General features: G+C 34.3%; 1 long non-coding RNA gene across 1 annotated transcript; it reads right to left on the bottom strand.

Annotated features, from left to right (window-relative positions):
* Positions 1–4055: 4055 nt before the first annotated feature.
* On the bottom strand, positions 4056–5729 carry LOC128222222 (uncharacterized). Its single transcript, XR_008259099.1, has 3 exons — positions 5525–5729; positions 4507–4639; positions 4056–4193 (listed from the first exon to the last, which is right to left on the bottom strand). It is a non-coding gene; the product is annotated as an uncharacterized LOC128222222 (long non-coding RNA).
* Positions 5730–6206: the final 477 nt, after the last annotated feature.

Raw genomic sequence — 6206 nt, forward strand, 5'->3', positions numbered from 1 at the left:
CATACGATAAAAGAAATAAGCTCCATATGACGTGTACCACCATTGGCGTATAATTTGATTTCTTCATACTCGGACGAGGCAAAGTCGGCTAGTAGACTGTGAAGTGTATGGTGAACTCCGATGCGAGTGGACTGCTGTGATTGTCACGGCACAAGCTTTGTCTTTGTATGCATATTTTAAGACTCCAGCCTTTAGTTGTCCACAAATCATTGTCGAATAACGCAACAGACATTTCAGACATTATGTTTTACAGCTTTTAGAATTTGATGAAGAAATCAGATTTTTAAGAACGAACACAAATGTTTCTAACCCTGACAGATCGAAAAGGATTGAAACATACTGATTGTTGCCGAAATATCAAGAAATAGTATATACAAATATGTAGCGGCCGTGTTATGAAGTAATGTTCCATACAATATATAAACTATGATCAGATAATCATCGAAATGTATTCTTACAAGTTTTCAATTCTAATTAAACGTAATCGGTGTATACTCCAAATTATTGAATGAAGATATCTGGTAATATAATATAATGTTATTAATTAGGTGATTTCATATTGGCTACGAAGCACAAAAAATTCAAACAGTCGGAAAACGGAAAACCAAATGGCTACCTTTAAAAATAATTTCGAGCATATTTTTCATATAAGCCGAGTTTCGACAGCCAATAAAAATGGTCAATTTCTCAAATCCTATATTAGGCGAGTTTTGTAGCCAATCAAAACGGAGGAAACTCATATAAGGCGAGTTTTGTTGATACTTGCCGAGTTGGGTCGATATTGAGCGAGTTCTGGCATATATTGTCTTCAATTGTCTGTATTGGTACAATTGTCTCTGTATCTCGTCAAATATCTCGTCAAATACGTAATAGCTGTATGTATATATGTTTGTATGTATGTTTGCATTCATTAGCACAAGGACGCACACACGCACTTACGCACATACGCATACACGTAGGTATATATTGTATGTGTTTATAGATACGTATTGTACCATTGAATTATTTTATCGGTTGTATTGTTAGATAACTGCATTCCCAGCTGTAAAATTATTTAAATAAGCTATCTTCACGAATATTTTATTCACGAAACAATTTTGATCAATTATTTTGTTACGTTTAAACATAGAACAAAAATACCCTAATATAAGTAAGCCATATTAAAATATATCATGCATCCAACATAAATGACGGTACGCCATTGGTCCAGGGCTGGTCAGGCGTTGACCCAATATTTTTTTCCAAATTGGGTAACTGAATTCATATCGCACCACCTGATATGGTTTCTTTTGCCCCGTATATTCCATATATGGTCACTTACTAACAACATAGCTTACAATGTAGATTGGATTTGATAACACAAATTGTCCCAAATTGCTGTAATATTAAGGTTGCAAAGTGGCCGTGTGTGAGTCCAGAATCAGTCAGATTTTGGTAAGAAAAATGTCAGATATTGGCTAAAAAGTGGTCGCATTTCGGTGTGAACCGGTCAATACTCGACGTCGGGTTGACATTGATTTTTTTAAATTTCGACTGTACGCCCGAAGGTTACCCAACGTCAGAATCCGACGTCTTTGCGAAATCATGCCGACGCCATGTGCCTGCTATGTTTTGCCTTCAGTATCTTGTAGTATTAGGCCAAGAGCTTGGCGACCAGGTTGGCCATAAAGTAACGGAATGGAGACGCGAGTACAGATTAACGCGTTGCCTTTGCGTTGTGTTCCTCCGCATCTTAAATGACAAATAACTTAAACATAGCATATGGAATGATTAGTTGTTTGGTGGTTAGAGTGATCCCTAGAAGTTTAAGTCACACTATGTTCGTGATGTATATTTGTAGATTCAAATTAGTCTCCTTGTAGGTGCCATGAACTTGAAAAGCTAGTATTCCTTTCTTTTTCCCATTGTCAATTATTTCTAGCACTGAAAACCACGTGCTTGATGACACTTAAGGAGCTCCATACAAAACCATTATATTGAACAATTTCATAATGAATGGTTACATGTTTCTGCTTGCATTGGTATCGACGTTTTCTTACAATGAATAGAAGCATTGAAATGTCTTGTTCTGAAAGTGTTTATGTTTTGAAATATATTTGTAGATTTTATTATATTACTGATTTCAAGTATGACAACTGCACGTCAATGCTTCGATAAGTTGATTTCAAAAGATTATAATTGTATATAATATGAAGTACAAGCCCACTGTAGCGCAATATCAATAAAGCGCCCGCTTATGTTATGCCCATGCGTATTACCGCGAGCTTATCGAGAGAAGATCTATACCTGAGGTTCGTACAATTATAAAGCAAGTATAAGGACCATTGTTTGCATGAACAATAGTTTAAATTTTAATGGGTATTTGAAGCGTATCACTGGATAAATTAATAAAAATGGAGTCATTATCAACACGTTGGAGAACCCACGTGACTTATTTGGTAAAGTGCACGGCAACAAATGTCAACAAGTCTCGATTCAGGTAAGGTTTTTAAAGACTTTCTTAATATTTGGAGAATTTTTGTGATATAAAGACCATAAACCCCGCATTTAAGAGCTCTTTTCGCGGTAATAAAGAACTTTCTCTAATATCCTAAAGTTTTCCTGAAAATCTTGACCAACTGATTTCTCAGAGTTGAAATCTAAGGCAAAGTAGACGGCTTTTGACAAATCTATCGCTTTACTTCATGTTAGCCGTAAATAATTCATACACAAATCTTATTTTAAGCAAATTTTATGTATTTTATAGTTTTCAGCGTGTATTGTTTAACTTCTAGTTATTTCAAAGGCGAAAATGAACTAAAACCAAATTGATAAAGTACACGGACATTTAAGGATGATAAAGTACACGGTCATTTTAGTTATTGTTTAAAATGTTTAAAGTAGAGTGCGGTAAACAAACTAATAGTTATAGAAGCATTTTCTATTCGTGAAGTCAGAATGTATAGTGTTTAGTTTTTATTTAAGTTGTATCAATAAATTTTGCATTATAACGCACACCTAAATAACTAAATATTTAGCAATCATATTTAATGAGGAGTTGAAAGATAGTCTATGGGATAATTTAAGAGAAAGTCTGCCATTATAAGTTCAATTACTTTTCAATATGCAGATCAGTACAGAATCATACATACATTTCTTCAAAAATCAGATAGTTTTACTTATAAATTATAATCTGGACTGACGGCGAATAAAACATCTCTGTATTTAGCGGCCCGTTTGTAGTGATTATAAATTTCATGAATGTTCCTATTTTGATGCGATATAAAACAATAAAATAAGCACATCACAATAAGTTTATATATATTTCCACATTTAAAGCATAGTGTTCATACCTTTCAGGTAACGCTGAATCTTTTATTTGGTTCAGTCTGAACAAATATTATCTGATCTACATCAGTAAAACTGCGGTCGTTCGAACAATACCGACAGGAACTCATTGTAAAAATGGAGGCTCAGAGTTAGATGGGAAACAGCAAGGAGGAATGAGAGCACACTATATTACCAACTTACAGGCTAGAACTAAGACTTGAACATCTAGATAAGAGCTGAGCATGGAATATTAGAATGTTCTAGACTAAAGGCTGAAATGTGATTACAAAATAATTGTGTTTCAAAGCTTGCTGAATTATATAAGATACATGCAGTTAAGAGTTTATAGGACATCAATTGGAAAATGACAAGAATGCATCTCTTAACCTTGTGAAAATGTTTTATGCTCAATCCGTTTTCATACTTATTTTACACAGCAATTTTTTCAGTACTGTAAGACAAACGAACATTTTGAAAGAGCACCATTTGGTAACAGTACTTTTTGCTATTTATCTTAATAAAATGTTAAACTCATCAAAACGTTATTTTAATTCGGCAACATACTGGAATGCACTTCTAACTAGACCATTGTGATCTTTCAATGTGTCCTGATTAGATGTGTTTCGCCTTAACGTGCCTGCTGAGTCCAGATTTGAACTTAAATGCTGAGCGACACTGTAGACATTTGTGACGTGTCATTCCCCTGTGTCTAGTAGAAATCTGGTCACGGAGATTGGTCGTGTCACCCAATTTGAACCCACACACATCACAGGTTAGCTTCAATTGGCCGCTTTCGTGTCTTTCGTGTATCTTCAAGTCTTGCAAGAGCAGTTTTGCCACAATATTTGCAAACGTGCAACTTTGTCTCGCCGTGATTGCTGCACCTATAACAAGGACATGTACTGTCACAAGTTAGAAATGCTGGCAATGTCAGTACTTGAATATAATTTATAAAAAACACTATATTACTGCCACGCAATGAGTGTTTGATCGTGTAATCTGCATCATAAAACTAAACGACCCTGTCCACTGAAACACTGACCACATTATTATGTGAAAAACGCAACCCCTAAAAAACGTTGAAAACACAGTCAGACGATGGCAAATCTTAACCTCTACACGAGGGGAGTCATAATAAAAGTATAACTGTTAGTATACTCTTATTTCTCTGCGAAAAAAATAAAGCTAAAAACTAACCTGTGTCTGTGTAAACACTCCCGCAAACGATGGCAATTGACCAGAATGCCTTCTATCGTGGTCTACTAGATGTTTTTTTTTTATTTTGAAATGCCATTCCGCATTCTTTGCATTAAGTCGGAGTCTTCATATTCTGAAATGAAACAAATGTCACAAAATCATAAGTCTATCAAATCAGCAAGCAATCGAAGACATTAAAAGTACAGGAACACTTTTCTTTCTCAAAATTGACAAAATGAAGAGTTATAAAGCAGTTATGTGTTACTGTTTACCATGTATAATGAATACAAACACGTTTTACATATACGATACGAAAAAGAAGTTGAACACCCTTTACAAAAACTTCAAGCCCTTTATATGTCAATTGCGAATATATTGTTAAAATACGGGACTGAATTTTAGTGTGATAACTCATGTTTCCATGATTCATGAAAATGAGCCCATCATTTAGGCGACTCCGTCGGTCTAACTGTTAAAACGCGTTCATTCTTCCATTGCCACTCCATTACAATGCGTCTTTTCAAACATTGAGCAATGCTCAATAATGAATTTGAAGAATAGAAATAATAAATAAATTTATAATAACTCGTTTTAGCACCAGTCAGTGAAATAATGAGTATATACACTGAAGGTTGTAAACGACCGTGTACTTTATCAAACCTAAAATGTCCGTGTACTTTATCAATTTGGTTTTAGTTCATTTTCGCCTTTGAAATAATTATAAGCAGTTCAAACTGAACGCTGAAAACTTTAAAACACATAAAATTTGCTTAAGATAAGATTTGTGTATGAATTATTTACGGCTAACATGAAGTAAAGCGATAGATTTGTCAAAAGCCGTCTACTTTGCCTTAGATTTCAACTCTGAGAAATCAGTTGGTCAAGATTTTCAGGAAAACTTTAGAATATTAGAGAAAGTTCTTTATTACCGTGGATAGAGCTCTTAAATGCGGGGTTTATGGTCTTTATTTCACAAAAAATCTCCAAATATTAAGAAAGTTATCTTTAAAAACCTTACCTGAATCGAGACTAGTTGACATTTGTTGCCGCGCACTTTACCAAATAAGTCACGTGGGTTCTCCACCGTGATCAAACCTGTGCCGAAAATTTCTACTGTCTATTTTCGAAAAAAGAAAATATCTTATATATCACATTCGATTGATCTGAATGCATTCATTTGGATATAAAATTAATTTCTTTATTCAAACATGCCATTGATTGGAAATGATGTACTCGTTAAGGTTGTCAAACATGCTAATAAGATTACAAGATATCCCTTCGTCGCTGTAAAATCATTAATTTAAGGCCGTATATTGTGTAAATTTATTGCGTCATTACAAAAAAGCTAAAATGAGTAATGGTTATAGCTATGAAAGGTGTATTGACACCTTTCAATGAAAGTATGAATACCGTCTGCAGCTTTGGAAACATGAAAATGCTGTTCAATTATGTAAATACGTTGATATTTGATTGGAAGTTTTCATTTTTTTGCATTGATTTCATACAAGTTCCCTTCTTTTCATACAAGTTCTTTAAGTACTTAATATCCCGATACCACACTATTGGGTAGCCTAAACATGCTCAATTGAATACAAGATTTACAATATATAATATAACGGATGCATAAGCATGCTCTGACGTATGTCTCTCACTGGTATGTCCTTGCAGTACCACTATTCTATCTGACTGTTTTTCAACAT

Source organism: Mya arenaria, chromosome 16 (assembly GCF_026914265.1).
Source record: "Mya arenaria isolate MELC-2E11 chromosome 16, ASM2691426v1".
Taxonomy (NCBI): domain Eukaryota; kingdom Metazoa; phylum Mollusca; class Bivalvia; order Myida; family Myidae; genus Mya; species Mya arenaria.